Source organism: Anabrus simplex, unplaced genomic scaffold (genome assembly GCF_040414725.1).
Source record: "Anabrus simplex isolate iqAnaSimp1 unplaced genomic scaffold, ASM4041472v1 ctg00000124.1, whole genome shotgun sequence".
NCBI lineage: Eukaryota > Metazoa > Arthropoda > Insecta > Orthoptera > Tettigoniidae > Anabrus > Anabrus simplex.
In genome coordinates this window covers 320,304-336,638 of record NW_027130073.1, presented here as the reverse complement: position 1 = coordinate 336,638, position 16,335 = coordinate 320,304, and the positions used below count along the sequence as shown (strand labels likewise).

The following is a 16,335-nucleotide window of genomic DNA, read 5'->3' as shown; positions in this document are numbered from 1 at the left end:
ATTTTTGTGCAGTCTAGCTCCTATGAATATCCTTCAGTAGGCCGCAGGAGCCTCAACAACCGGGCATTTTAATAAACGAACGTAACAATATCAGTAGCCAAGGATACTAATTGAAAGCGATCGAAGTGAAGGTTATAGAAGGTAAGGGCTGCAAATTACTATAGGCTATAATAAGACTATTTCATAACCATGAATGAATGTAGAAGTGTACCATAAGATACGGAAACTACGACAGCTGTGGGGAGGTTTCACGTCTTCGTCGTAACAGCAAGATGACATCCCTAACGCTCAAAGTAGCTTTACTCATGAGACTAGGCATCGAGGCAGTGAGGACAGTTACGTGTCCTTGTTTTTCTTGCAAAGCTTTTAACCTTAATGATTATGATTTTCTCATTAAATAGACACATCTTACCATGGCAGAGGTGGGTGGGGGCGGTAGAATAATACCAACGGTATCGTAAGAGGCGACTAAGAGAGGTCGCAGGGGCTCTTAACATGGGAGCATAGGTTGACGACCATGGGGCCCCTATCCGTGTCCCGACATTGCTTCCACTTACTTGTGCCGGCTATCTATCATATCCGACCACCCTTGGTGAACTGTTGTTCTTTTCCGACTCCGACTCTTATTAGGTTGCGAGGGCTAGGGTGTCTTTAATTTTCACGCCCTTCGTGGTCGTTGTCTATCTCTGACCATTACCTTCAGTTTTCGAAGTGTCGTAAGCCTTCCATTTTTTTCCTCTGATTAGTGTTAACAGAGGATGGTTGCTCCATTGTACACCACCACCAGTACCTGTCAGGCAGCTTATTGGGCAGGAAGTTTCCGCCGTTGCCTCCTATACTAAGTGAGTCTTCCGAGGTCTTCCCATGAAAACAATCTCAACACATTTAGGTTTCGAACAAATTAATTCGTTAATAGAGAAACTACGTAATTCAAAAATAAATTGCCAGAAGGAAACCATTATTTAATTTCGTCGATTTTAACATTTTAACATTTGCAATAGATGAAATTAAATTCTGGCTTTCTTCTGGGAACTTGATTTTTGTTATAAAGGCTTAAGTCAGGAATTTATACAAGTGGAGGCACATGCTCCCCCTAATGCACCTTCATTGCATTGTCCTGCATATGGGGCTTGCAGTGGGCCGGGACAGTTCCTAGTATAGGCCACGACCGCCAACCCTCTCATCTTCTCCGATATAAATCTCTGGCCTGAGAGACGGCGTTGCCGTCTAGGAGGCCTGCTGTCCCCTTCAGGGACGGAATGAAAACGTTTTAGTAATCCACTACTTAGAAATATTAGTTGAGATATTAGTTATTGTCATGGCGGATGGGTCGAAGAAGAGTGGGTCTCGGCCCAGAAGTAGCCACCGCTGGTCTGTGGTCCAACAGATCTTCACTCCGACCGGCCAACCGAGCAGAGGAGAGGTGGTCACGTATCCACCATGGCTCTACGCCTCTGTATTCGGAAGACGGGTGGGGCTGGTCCCTACCGTCTACTGTCCTGAGAATTGTTTTCCGTGGTTTTTCATTCTCCTGCACTAAGGCGAGTGCCGGGACAGTGCCCTTCTAAGCCAAGGCCGCCAACCCTCGTAATCTCCTCCGCACGTCTCCTTCACCGTAACAAATCTGCCGGCCTGAGAGACGGCGTCACCGTCTAGATGGCCCTCCTCCCGCTTCAGGGGATAAATGAAAACATTTCAGTGTCATGGCACACTAGCATTCAGCGTCTTGGAACTGATGAGCCCACTGCTACACTGGGGCTAAACGCTGGTAACTTCACGACTGAAGGTCCTAAAGAGCTTAAATGTTTTTTACATAATTCAAGATTTATTACTTTCGAGAAAGAGGAAAGAAAACGTTTTGGTGCTTTTCGGTTTCATTTAAAATATGTTACAAAGCACCTTTCGATTAATTAGAGATGGTGGTGATTATTGTTGTGTTTCAACGGATATGTGGCTTATATTAATGGCTTGCAACTGGAGGCCGTCAATGATATATCTGGCTTCAACGGTACCTTTGTTGTCACTTGTGATCTGTTGGTTACACCTTTTCTTCTTTTCCTGCTGATAGGCTTTGTAGTTACAGCGATATCATACAAATCCATGTCACAAGCCAATAATTCCAATGTGCCTCATAAACTGCGCAAGACAGCAAGTAAAATATTGTGAAATGCCGCACGAGTAACCTCTAATATAGGGAGACCAGACTTCCAAAATCTAAATACGGGACACAATTTTATAAAGAAATGCTATGAAGCTACATTTCGTGTAAACATTCATTATTACTACAATATCTAGCTTTTATGTTCTTTAAATATGATCTTGAAATAAGTTGGTTATGATAGGCTATAATGCCGGTCCCGTGGTGTAGGGGTAGCGTGCCTGCCTCTTACGCGGAGGTCCCAGGTTCGATTCCTGGCCAGGTCAGGGAATTTTTCCTAGATTTGAGGGCTGGTTCGAGGTCTACTCAACCTACGTGATTACAATTGGGAAGCTATCTGACGGTGAGCTAGAGGTCTAGAAAGCCAAGAATAACGAACGAGAGGATTCGTCGTGCTGACCACAAGGCACCTCGTAATTTGGAGCCCTTCCGGCTGAGCAGCAGTCGCTCGGTAGGCCAAGGACCTTCAGGACTTTAGTGCCCTGCGTTTACTTAGGGTTTGTATGATTAGGCTATAATGGCATAATTGTTTTATGCTACAACTACATCATCGTACCTTCTTTTGGCGTGGCCACATTTGTTCTCCACTTGGTTGTGCTACAAGTTAATTAAAACACGCTTTTTCAGAATATACGAAACCATTAATGAAAACGGGACAATATGCGCCCCGTATGTATTTTGTCGGGACAACGGGACTGTTAAGGGAAGTAAGGGACGATCCCATAAAATAAGGGACGTCTGGTCGCTCTACTCTAATACCTTCACAGTACATCTTGTTTTGCTGTCATGGTGAAGTCATAGGGGAACAAATAGAGGAGTTCTCGTCATGGAGAAATATTATGTTGTGAACCGAGGGAGAGAAACAATACTAGTCTCTGACTTATGGTTTTACTCAGAATTAAACCAAACTCATGGCGCAACAGCCCCGAGGGTCTATGGTCTACAAAGCGACCGTTGCGCAGCCCTAAGGCCACAAATTACGAGGTGTCATGTGGTTAGCAAGGCGAATCCTCTCGGCCGTTATTCTTGGCTTTCTAGACCGGATCCACTTTCTCACCGTCAGAGAGCTGCACAACTGTAATCATGTAGGCTAAGTGCTCCTAGAACCAGCCTTGAGATTCAGGTAAAACTCTCTGACCTTCCCGCGAATCGAACCCGGGTTCTCCGGGAAAAAGGCAGGCTCCCCCTGTGGGTGGTGGCGGTAGAATAACACCCACGGTATCCCCTGCCTGTCGTAAGAGGCGACTAATAGGGGCCCTAGGGGCTCTGAACTTTGGAGCGTGGATTGGCAACCACGGGGCCCTTAGCTGAGACCTGGCATTGCTTCCACTTACTTGTGCCAGGCTCCTCACTTTCATCTATCCTATCCGACCTCCCTTGGTCAACTCTTGTTCTTTTCCGACCCCGACGCTATTAGGTTTGCGAGAGCTAGGGAGTCTTTCACCTTCACGCCTTCCGTGGCCCTTGTCTTCCTTTGGCTATATCTTCATTTTTCGAAGTGTCGGATCCCTTCCAATTTTTCCTCTGATTAGTGTTATATAGAGGATGGTTGCCTAGTTGTACTTCCTCTTAAAACAATAATCACCACCACCAAAAAGGCAGGCGCGCTACCCCTACACCACGGGGCAGATTTGCTAACGCCAAGAGTAGGCAGATCTTCCATGTAGCACAGAGCTCCTGGACAACACGCCCGCTCTACATGATGCCGAAGACATTTTTTTTTTTTTTTGTTATTGGCTTTACGTCGCACCGACACAGATAGGTCTTATGGCGACGATGGGACCGGAAAGGGCTAGGAGTGGGAGGGAAGCGGCCGTGGCCTTAATTAAGGTACAGCCCCAGCATTTGCCTGGTGTGAAAATGGGAAACCACGGAAAAGAATCTTCAGGGCTGCCGACAGTGGGGTTCGAACCCACTATCTCCCGAATACTGGATACTGACCGCACTTAAGCGACTGCAGCTATCGAGCTCGGTAATGCCGAAGACAGAATTAAGACGCTCTGCGATGCGCTTCCCTAAGGTAGCCCCTGCTGCATGGTGCAACCTGATATGGCACGGCAAAATCAATGACCAATGACCGCACAGGAGTTACCTTGCGATTAATTTAAACCAATGACATTTTCATTTTTAATTTGACGCTTCTTTTCTTGTCCTTGGAAACTTCTCGAAGTTTGTATCCTGTAAAATCGATGAAAATGAGGGAAGCCTTCCGGACTGGAATGGCGTGAAGACGAGACGTTGAACTTCAGTTGCTGGAAGGAGAGTGTCGACGCCGCGAACGACACAGCTGTATACAGCAATAGTGGATGAGGTTGACGGCGGTGATGACAGTTGGCTGGCGGCTGCTGCTTGTGCGGTTGTAGACGGGGTAACGGAGTCGACGGTGGTGCTGGTGTTGCATCAGTTGGTAGTCTGCGTAGATTGCTGGAAGGGGGGAGAAGATGGAACACTGATTGAACGAAGAGGTAATGGCATAGAATGAAAGGCGCACATAAGCGGTGACGGGTGCGAAGTCGTAAGAGTCGTGATAGGATAGTAGGAAAAGGCGAAGGCAGAGGTCGTGGTGGTTGTGATGGAGGTCGTGGTAGTCATGGTGTAGAAATGTAGTGGGAAGGCTAACATCCAACGAGGAGTCGGCCAATATGCTTTGTTGAGGTCCGCGGTAGCTTGCAGTAAAGATGGATAGCCACCCGGCCAATCAAAAGTAACAAGAGTTTCTTCAACGGAGATCAGCGAGGTCCGCTTCAGAGATGCTTGTTGAGAGTGTGTCAGTACTGCCTCTAAGCGGTTACAAATGTATCGCTCACGCCTGTGCAGGATTATGTCATCGTCCCTCCCTATCCCTGACACCTCTGACAGACCCAGTCTTCTGTACATAGCCCCCCTCCTCAGCGACCTGAAGAAGAAGAAGAAGAAGAAGAAGAAGAAGAAGAAGAAGAAGAAGACTGCCACTACATCAGCAACCGCCGCACCATCACCGTCGACACCACCACCAACAACAACATCATCATCTCAGGCCATGTACAGCTGTGTCATTCGCGGTGTGAATCCCGCCATCTCCGACCGTGAAATATTCAGTGAACTCCACGCAGAAGGCGTCCCTGCCCGAAGAGCATTCAGGATCCAGAACGTCTACGGTCCAACATTCTTGGTCCGCCTCAATTTACCTACAGAAGATGACGTCCAGCGCCTCATCAGCACGGGAACGTACATATACCGCCAGCTATATTAAGTGGAACCCTGTCGATCCCCTCCGCTACCTCTCCCTAGCCATCCCGTCAACAATACACGTCGTCGCCCCTGGCCAGCCCCTCCTCATAACCAACATCTTCAACCCGTCCGTTCACCACTTACAACACTTGATATCATCAGACTCCCTCACGACCTCCTTATGCAACATCAGCGCAACCCTCCACCTCCTCACTCTTCCTTCCAACAAGAGCACCTTAGTATAACCAAATACAGTAGAGACAATACGTGACACTCAGCGAGATATCAAGGGACAGCTATTAGAGCTCTCTAGCGGATTGACCCGAGAACTACTGATTCTGTCATAAGAGCACTTGTATTTGTGTGTGTGAAATTTTTGGTGTTATTTATGCGTTTTCAGTGAGTTGACATAATTAAATAGTAGCGTGTGTCATTCCTTGATATCTCGTCTCATCATGAGGGGGAAGGTATGTGTTGTGTTTGGCTGCAGTAACTATGAAGGAGAGAATAATGCGCGGTCTTTCTTCCGTGTCCCCCGTGACAGGAAATGTAAGTAATATTGTGTTTGCATATATATTCTTCCAGTGACAAAGAGATGTTTATAGTACTTCATAATCTTCTGACCTGCTCGACCCACCTTTTAACTGGCTTAAAATATAATACGCATGTTTTATTGTATAGTGACCGAGCTCGATAGCTGCAGTCGCTTAAGTGCGGCCAGTATCCAGTATTCGGGAGATAGTAGGTTCGAACCCCACTGTCGGCAGCCCTGAAAATGGTTTTCCGTGGTTTTCCATTTTCACACCAGGCAAATGCTGGTGCTGTACCTTAATTAAGGCCACGGCCGCTTCCTTCCTACTCCTAGCCCTTCCTTGTCCCATCGTCGCCATAAGACCTATCTGTGTCGGTGCGAAGTAAAGCAACTAGCAAAAAAAAAAAATAAATAAATAAATAAATAAATAAAATTGTTTAGTGCAGCAGTTAACCTTCAATACCGATGTGTTGTTGTAAGTGTGACCTGTGGGTTTGATTTAATTCAGGAAAATACATATGCATATGAGTGTGGCTGGTTGTGTTCCAAGTTACCCCATTTGGAATGCCGTAATGCGTTGTCAAGCGCTGAAGAAAATATGGGTGGTTTAAGAAATGTACATATGTTGTTGAGACAATATGATGATGCAAATTTGCTTTACCCTAATGTAATGTCATTATGGCAAGTATTGCTTATAGGGATATTTTGAATGTTTTTGAGACTAAATTTATTGATTTTCTTTCTGTTAGTAGGCTTCAGGTTAAAAGGAAAATTGTCCAGCTCTTAAATGTAAATTCATTGAATCATGTGTGTAAGGAATGTGCCGATATTTTTGTTGACAAGTGTTTTAATATGATGATACAATGCTTTTTAAATTAGAAAAAAGAAAAATCTAGCCGTGAACGTTCAGGCAGGAATTCTAAAGCTAAAAAAGTACCTAATGCATAAATGAAAGATCAAGCCTTTTCACAGCAGTCCATTTCACATCTTGATTATTTGTCTAATTTCAGTCTTTAAAAACCTGTTAAATAATTCTTCATTCATTTATCCAGAATTGATTTAGCATCTTTGAAGTTAATATCTTAGTAACACTTTCTTTCTAGATGTAGTTTATTTATCCATTTCCGTATATACATTTCCATTTATATTTGAATTTAGCGCGAATTTTCAGTTCAAGCCACTAGGAGCGCCACTTGCGACTTGTCTCCCATTTTAACAAGGCTAAATCCGGAAGTGTCGCGTATTGTCTCTACTGTATTTGGTATAACCCTCCACTCTTTCCACACATCCCCCGTAATTTCCATCTCCGTTGCCAAGCCCTAATAAAGTATATCTTCCTTTTCCCATCTCCTTATTCTCACATTTTCTCCCCAACCCCGTCACCTCTCCTGGCCAGAGAGGGGGCGTTACCCTCTAGGTGGCCCGCCCCACCCCTTCAGGGTGGGGAATGGAAGCATTAGAAGTAAAGTAAGCAACGCTAGATGGCAGACGTAGGCCCACAATGTTCCAAACGTATTATTATTTGCTATCAGACAAGCTCCTTTATACATTAAAGACTTCCGTACCCTAGGTACGGTATCGTACTCGTATGTAGCCACGGACTCACTTTATGCATTGCGAGCCCTAGAAAATTCGAACCATTCACATAACTGGTACATCCCAAATTTGCGAAAAATTGGCTATGGTTCTAATATACTGCTATAGGTACCAAGACATTAAGACATTCCAGGAAATCTCCGTGATAACTTTTTTTTGTTGTTGTTGCTAGTTGCTTTACGTCGCACCGACACAGATAGGTCTTATGGCGACGATGGGACAGGAAAGGTCTAGGAGTGGGAGGGAAGCGGCCGTGGCCTTAAATAACGTACAGTCCCAGTATTTGCCTGGTGTGAAAATGGGAAACCATGGAAAACCATTTTCAGGGCTGCCGACAGTGGGGGTTCGAACCTACTATCTCCCGAATACTGGATACTGGCCGCACTTAAGCGACTGCAGCTATCGAGCTCGGTCCGTAATAACTTTTTGGCAAATATAGGCCCTACATTGTTTACTTTTTTCCCTTGCTATTCCGTATTTGAATAGGGTAAGGGAGCCAATAGGGGCTGCCTGGCCGAGGCGGTCAAGGCGAGCTCGTTTCGCCCGGAAGGACGTGAGTTCGAATCCCCGTCAGGAAGTCGTAAAATTTAAGAAACGAGATTTCCACTTCCGGAGGTGCATTTGGCCCTGAGGTTCACTCAGCCTATACCAACAATTAGTACTAGGTTAATTCCTGGGGGCAAAGGTGGCCGGGTGTAGAGCTAACCACTCTACCCCATCACGTGCCGCGGTTAATAATGGTGGAAGCCTTTACCTTTCACTTCTCCAAGGGCCTTCATGGCCAGTACAGAGGTGTTGCCTTTTTTTATGGGAGCCAATACCCGGACAGCTCGTATTTCCGTACACTCGTAACGTCTGTGTGGTTTACATTTTAAATAAGCCCAAGATGTGTTTTCGAAACAGTTAAATAGATAGCAGCAGCCTCTTGCAATAGAGAGAAACTACAGAATGGCAGGAATCGTGCGGTTCTTAGGACCTAGGGGGATATTTGGAAGGGGCGGGCCTCTCTCTGGTCAGGAGAGGTGACGGGGTTGTGAAGAATTGATGGAGTTAGGAGATGAGTAAAGGAGAATATGTATTAAGGAGATGTGAAGATGTGGCCTCTTGGCTACGGGGTGTAGTTTGTTCTGTGCGTTTTATTGAGAAATCGTTACAGATACATATACAGATATAATTACAAATACAGTACAAGTACAAATTATGGGTTCAAATACATGTTGGTGAGAAGGGGAGATTTAGTTTAGGATGATCTAGGAAGGTCAGAAGGGGGTTCTTGGGCTTAGATGTAAGGTGAGGAGGTGGATTGTGGCAGTGACGTTGTATAGGGAAGAGATGAGGAGGCGAAGGGGGTCGTATGTTGGTAGGGGTGGGGGATGAAACCTGTTTGGGGAGGGGGTGGACAGACTTGTAGATATGGCTGGGCGGGTGGAGGGGCTAGCCGGGGTCGACGGTTTGCATTTTCGGGGGGACGGCGGATAGGTGGGGGTGGAGAATGGGAGGGTTCCACTCTTCGATGATGTCCTTGGTGCTGATGAGCTGGTTGACGTCGTTTGCGATAGGTAGTTGCAGTCGCATCATGTGTGGGGCCGTGAACCTGGCATGAGGGGGCGGTGATGGCTGCTGAATTGATTGATGTTGGTTAGGCTGCGGCGTTCTCTGGTGGCGATGGCGGAGCAGCCTCTGTCACTTCCTTCCTGGTGGCAGGCGATTGCTGGGGTGGGCGTGGTGTGAAGTTCGGGAGGGATGCTGACATTAGGCTACGGGTGATGGGTGAAAGGACGTAGTAGTGGTGGCTGAAATTGGGGAAGGGGTGCAAGCGGACGTTGTAATGGCTATAGTGGTAGTTGATGAGAGGTAAGATGATGATAGAGGGATTGTATGGGATGGAGGCTCATGGAGAATGGGAATATTTAGGGGGTCTGCAGCTAGCTGGTCAAGGATGTACGACGGAGGTGGCACCACTGCATAGGTTTTATTATGTATTGTGGCTCCGGAGGCGAAGAGGCGGCGCTGGTCTTAGTCCCATGGAAGATGTACTAGCACGTGCGATGTTGGCGTAGCAGTGCGGCCGTCCGACAGTCGATATGCATTAATAGCCGGGACGTCAGCTGCTAGTAGGTCGTAGTAGATGTCTTCTTCTGGTACGGTGAGGTCCGCGCCGGGGATTAGGCAGTATGACATAGTTGTAGTTGTAGGGGAGGCGACTGTCAACGAGGCGTCTGCCTGTATGTGCTTTGTTGGGTCGGCTAGGTAGCAATTAAAGGTGAGGACCCCCCGGCCGATCAAAAAAGTTCGAGAAGTGTATTTATTGAGACCTGTGTCTGGCGTGTTGTGTGTCGGTGATTCTTACTCCAGACAGTATCAAAAGAAACACGGTAAGACGCGCCTCCTATACTTTTCCTTCAATGTATGTTTATTCTGATTTTTCGTTTCATTTAAATTGAGAAAGTACACAACCTGAGAGTAAGGGGATCTGTAGTATTGAAGATGAAACATTTAACCAGGCAATGTGTTGGTGGTAAAATGTAGGTCACGGCACGTGTGATCATGGCGCGAAATTTGATTGATGGACAGACTTGTTCATATTTCCGAACGCTCGATTTTTCCCAATTGCAGACACCATTACAGTACATACCAAAGATATATTCAGAGATGGTAAATTGTACAGGTTAAAGAGACCACGGACATATATAAAGACATAATGATTAAATATAATTACCCCTTTACGTTTGATGACTTTGGTTCTCAAACTATCATTTCAACTTAGAGGGGTGCCCAAGATAAAGGGGTCTGATATTTTCTTCACATATCAGTAGAGTAGCGCTGTAGATACGTTCTGAGATGATGAAATTTCTCAGTAAACGCAAGATACTATCTGCGTCTGACAGGAAGTCGCGCAGCTTGTAGGTACGGCAGGAATAACAGATACAGTACTCATTACAAACATTAGTCGTGACAGATAAAACAGATCCATGTTCATTATTAAGCTGTTCATTAAGCAATACATACAGTAAATGTGTAACTAAAGCACAATTATACTACCACTTTGAGACTTCACATCACCTCAGTTCGCAAAAGTCACAGCGGACGGAAAGGATGTTTATTGTCAGGCCTTGTTACTTGAGATAGGCACATGTGTGACAGCAATGCTTACCCCTCGCACCTCTTACCCTGCAGCCACACGACTTCTCTCACTAGCTTCTTTACTCGATTGCCAGGTGGAATGAGGAAGATACAGTTGCAGGGCAAGCCACCCTCTTAAGCTATTTCTCTAACCCCAATGTGTATTGCGTTCATGACGACTGAACCCTTATCAAGTACTTTTAACAGGATTGGCTCGATATGACCTTCAGGGCTGACCAGCTTCAGTTTTACAGGGGTGTCCAAGATAGAGGGGAAATGAGGCTCTACCTCAACCCCGTCCTGAAAAGTCGAACAATTATAAGGACAGTACATGTTTATGTGGGTTTTGTGGTATTGACAATTTCAGTGACGTTTCTGCACGCATGGGATCATGGATTCAGTGCGGTCTGTGCCAAATATGGTTTCACGAAGTATGTGTGGGAACAGCATGAAAGCGTGATTTTTGTGTGGCAAGTGTGTTGTACGACAATATGAAATGTAAATATTAAGGTACCATGCATGTGTTAAGTTTAATAGTGGGGAACGAAACCGTCGTAACAGGCAAAAATATGATGTTCGCTAAATGGCACACTATGTTTCATTGATATCCGGATTTAAGAGTACTGTTCCAGTTATCGGACGTTTTCAATTAATTTTTAAAATATTGTAATATTATATATTATATAAATGTGTAATATTATCTAAATGCTATTAATCTGGTTAGTATCATTGAAGCATTTAATATGAAACTGTATATATTTCAATGGTAAAAACATTTACTGCTACGTGCTATATCCCAAAACATCTGAATCGTCAGGATATAGGGTCCCCTACCCTATCTGGGAATCATGTCGATCTCAGATTTGGAATATGTGGCAGAGCGAGTGGAGAAGAAGAGTTTCTAGCAAAGGACGACATTTATTTACGCTATTACCCTCCATCCCTTTAAAACGTTGGTGCCTCCAGAATAATTACACACGTCGACACACATCAATTATCATTCGTATGATATTAAACCATTCCTGCACCCCTGTCCATCTTTTTCGTATGAAATCAGTCCATTCGAAAATGTGTTTGTAGACTTGAAATCTGTAATATTCCAATGTCCTTTTCACAATTCAATCCTTAAACGAATTCTATATCCTGTTAGGTACAACTTTCCAACTCCCTTCACAAACTTCGTGTCTTGTACTACATCCCACCCCTCAGACTGCCGATATACAATCTCTATACTATGATATTAGCACGAAGATCTCGCTTCCTAGTGCATATAGCGTGTATATTGCAGAGCTTTACGCCATCTTAGAAGCTCTGCAGTTTGCACTGGGTGACGAAAAAACCCACTTTCTTATGTGTACCGATTCGGTAAGCTCTCTGCACTCTGTTGAAACCTGTTTCTCGCAACACCCACTGGTGCAGCAGATTCATGACGTTCTAGCCAGGTTAAGTGATGCTGGCACCAGAATCGCTTTCGCGTGTCTTCCAAGCCTCGTTGGGATTGCGGGAAACGAACTTTCGGATGAAACTCTAAAGGAAGCGGTACTTTTACCTCCAAGACCTGTCAGTGTAACAGCTAAAGATATTTGTTCTCAGCTACGTCGAATCATCTTGGCGTCCTGGGAATCGGAGTGGCTAGCTATCCGAACTCCCAACAAGCTGAGACCAATTAAGAAGACAACTACCATGTGGCATTCCTCTTTCCGGCCTTCACGGAGGGAGGCCACAGTATTGTGTAAGCTGAAGATAGGTCATTTACGATCTACGCACTCTTATTTCCTAAAAAGGGAAGACCCCCCAGTGTGTTCTTGTGGTGCCGACTTCACCGTGGCCCACATCCTCATAGAGTGCGCCGATCTCTCTGGCGTAAGACGGAGCCTCGGCCTGCAGGAAACACTCGAACGCATACTAACCGATGACGCGACTACTGCTGATCTCGTCATCCGCTTTATGTGCGACAGTGGATTAATCAAGGGTATATAAACTAGAAATGTACTGTTACTCAGGGATGGCAGGTTCCCTTTCGATTCGTTAGTAATTTTTTGGCCTAATTCAGTAAATTTTTGTTTTATTTTGTACTGCGTTTCCAAATTTCATTGTTGAATATTTAATTTAGTTTATATTTTAAATTTATTTTCCACTAATTTTTCGGAGAGGATGATTAACTCGTTGTACTTCCTCTGAAAACAAAAATCACCACCACTACCACAACCACTACCAGCACCACCATCATGAGAGCATTCTGAGCAGATTGTGACAGATGCCACCAGACTGAACTCTCCGTCTCAGGCTCTTTAATTAGCCGCGAGTGAAACAAGCTCGTGGTTTACAAGTTTTATCTTTGTCTCCCGTGTTTAACACGAATACGATTAATAATCTTAATACTTTGAGTGAACTCGAGAAAAAGCGCACGTGCCACGAACTGCACTCGTGGAAGAGATTGGACCAACTGGCGCAGCAAGTGCTCACCCGCCTTCTTACATGCAGCTTACTGACTCTCGCCCTGCTACTTCTATGTTAGTTCGCTGAAAATCATTAAGTATAGACATAGACAATATAAGTTCCCTACAACGTATTAACTACTGACTTGACCTAAACGTCTTTATAACAAGCATCTTCAATAAATCTTGTCGTCTGTCTGTTCCACCCATGTTCCGCATCATTCCCCCCCCACCTTATAATCCTGCACGGTAAGTGTCCATTAGAAAACTGAGCTACGTAATTCGAAATATGTTGTTTCTTTTAGAAAATAAAATAGATTGTATCAACCGCAAGCGCAATTTGTTAGCTTTAAAGGACATTGATCTGTCTTTGTGGGATTAACATCATTTTTGTGCAGTCTAGCTCCTATGAATATCCTTCAGTAGGCCGCAGGAGCCTCAACAACCGGACATTTTAATAAACGAACGTAACAATATCAGTAACCAAGGATACTAATTGAAAGCGATCGAAGTGAAGGTTATAGAAGGTAAGGGCTGCAAGTTACTATGTAATAAGACTATTTCATAACCATGAATTAATGTAGAAGTGTACCATAAGACACGGAACTACGGTAGCTGTGGGAGATTTCACGTCTTCGTCGTAACATCAAGGTGACATCTCTAACGCTCAAAGTAGCTTTACCCATGAGACTAGGCATCGAGGCAGTGAAGACCGTGACGTGTCCTTGTTTTTCTTACAAGCTTTTTTTTGTACCTTAATGGTAATGATTTTCTCATTAAATAGAAACGTCTTACCATGGCAGAGGTGGGTGGGGTTGGTAGAATAACCACGGTATCTCCTGCTTGTCGTAAGAGGCGACTAGGAGAGGTCGCAGGGGCTCTCAACAAAGGAGCGTAGGTTGGCGACCATGGGACCTTTATCTGATTCCTGGCATTGCTTCCACTTACTTGTGCAGGCTATCTAACCGATCCGACCACCCTTGGAGATGTATTGTTCTTTTCCGATCCCGACGCTTATTAAGTTGTGAGGGCTAGGGTGTCTTTCATTTTCTCGCCCTTCGTGGCCCTAGTCTTCATTTTTTGAAGTGTCGGATGCCTTCCATTTTCCCCTCTGATTAGTGTTAACGGAGGATGGTTGCTTAGTTGTACACCACCACCAGCACCTGCCAGGCACATATTAGGCAGAAAGTTTCCTCCGTTGCCTCCTATACTGAAAGTAGGTCTTTCGACGTCTTTCCATGAAAATAATCTCAACACATTTAGGTTTCGAACCAGTGAATTGGTTATTAGAGAAACAACTTAATTCAAAAGGAAACCATTATTTAATTTCGTCGATTTTAACGTTTGCAATCGATGATATTAAATTGTAGCTTTCTTCTGGGAACTTGATTTTTGTTATAAAGGCCAAATGCAAGAATTTATACAAGTGGAGGCGCGTGCTTCTTCTAATGCACCTTCACTGCATTGTTCTGCATAGGAGGCTTGCAGTTTGCCGGGACAGTTCATAGCATAGGCCACAGACGCTAACTCTCTCACCTTCTCCGCACATCTTCCCCGTAACATACACGGTTGTAACATATCTCCTGTGCTGAGAGACGGCGTCACCGTCGAAAGTCCCACCTCCCACCTTCGTGGAATGAAGGAAAACATCTTAGTAGTAGTAGTGTCATGACATGACGCACTAGCTGCCAGCATCTTGGAACTGGTAAGCCCACTGCTACACTGGGGCTAAACGTTGACAATTTCACTACTGAAAGTCCTAAAGAACTTAAATGTTCTGAATATGATTCAAGATGTATTACTTTCGTGCTTTTCGGTTTCATTTAAAATATATTACGAAGAAACGTTTCATTAATCAGAGCGGTGGTGATTATTGTTGTTATTATTGTGTTTCAACAATTTTAATTATGGTGTTTTTCAAGTTAATTGATGGAATAATAATACTACTACTAATAAGAATACTACTACTACTACTACTACTACTACTACTACTACTACTACTAATAATAATAATAATAATAATAATAATAATAATAATAATAATAATAATAATGTTATCGGCTTTACGTCCCACTAACTACTTTTAAGGATTTCGGAGATGCTGTGGTGCCAAAATTTAGTCCCGCAGTGATTATTTTATCTGTCTAGAAAGCCAAGAGTAACGGCCGAGAGGATTCGTCGTGCTGACCACACGACACCTCGTAATCTGCAGGCCTTTGGCTGAGCAGTGGTCGCTTGGTAGGCCAAGGCTCTTCAAGGGCTGTAGTGCCATGGGTTTTGGTTTGGTTTGGTTTGGTTTGGTTAGGAATTATTTTACGTGCCCCTAAGTCTATTAAAACGGGGCTCACGTATTTGAATACCTTGAGGTAGCACTGGACCGAGCAAGGATCGAACCTGCCAAGTTGGAGTCAGAAGGCCAGCGTCTCGACACTCAGAGCCACTCAGCCCGGCTAATTGATGGTTTCAGGTAGCTGATTACATTCTCAAGATTTTTGCACCATGTTCATTGTTAAAGAACATTCGAGTAACACTTCTATTCTCAACCTGCTCTGTAGCAAATACCTTTCTAAAGGTTGACCACACGCTAATCTCTTGGTGAATGAGCTGAACATCATATTCTTGTAAATACAATCAAAATTTCTGAATGTCCTCCATTTTCTTAGGCCTTGATAGCTCGAAGATCAACGGATATGTGGCTTATATTGATGGCTTGCAATGAAATCTCTGGCTTCAACGGTACCTTTGTTGTCACTTCGATTTATACTGTGATCTGCTGGTAACACCTTTCCTTCTTTGCCTGCTGATAAGGCTTTGTAGTTACAGCGAATTCATTAAATCCATGTCACAAACCAATAATTCCAATGTGCCACATGAACTGCAGAAGACAACCATGTAAAATATTGTGAAATACCGCACGAATAACCTCTAATATAGGGAGCTCAGATTTCCAAATTTTTAAAAAATGACATGAAGCTACATTTCGTACAAACATTTGTTATTACTACATACATCTAGCTTTTATATATTTTTTTAAATTCCGGTATTATCTTGAAATAAGTAGGTTATGATAGGCTATAATGCCGGCCCCATGGTGCAGAGTTAGCGTACTTGCCTCTTACCCGGAGGTCCCGGGTTCGATTCCCGGCCAGATCAGGGATTTCCTCTGGATCTGAGGGCTGGTTCGAGGTCCGCTCAACCTACGTGATTACAAATGGGGAGCTGTCTGACGGTGAGATAGCGTCTCCGGTCTAGAAAGCCAAGAATAACGGCCGAGAGGA

The 16,335-nt window shown here is 44.5% G+C and overlaps 1 protein-coding gene across 2 annotated transcripts in view; it reads left to right on the top strand.

The window, feature by feature from the left end:
* The window catches only part of LOC137503444 (uncharacterized), a 366,746-nt gene that overhangs the window by 332,922 nt on the left and 17,489 nt on the right, over nucleotides 1-16,335 (top strand). The gene's annotated exons all lie outside the window — the stretch shown is intronic.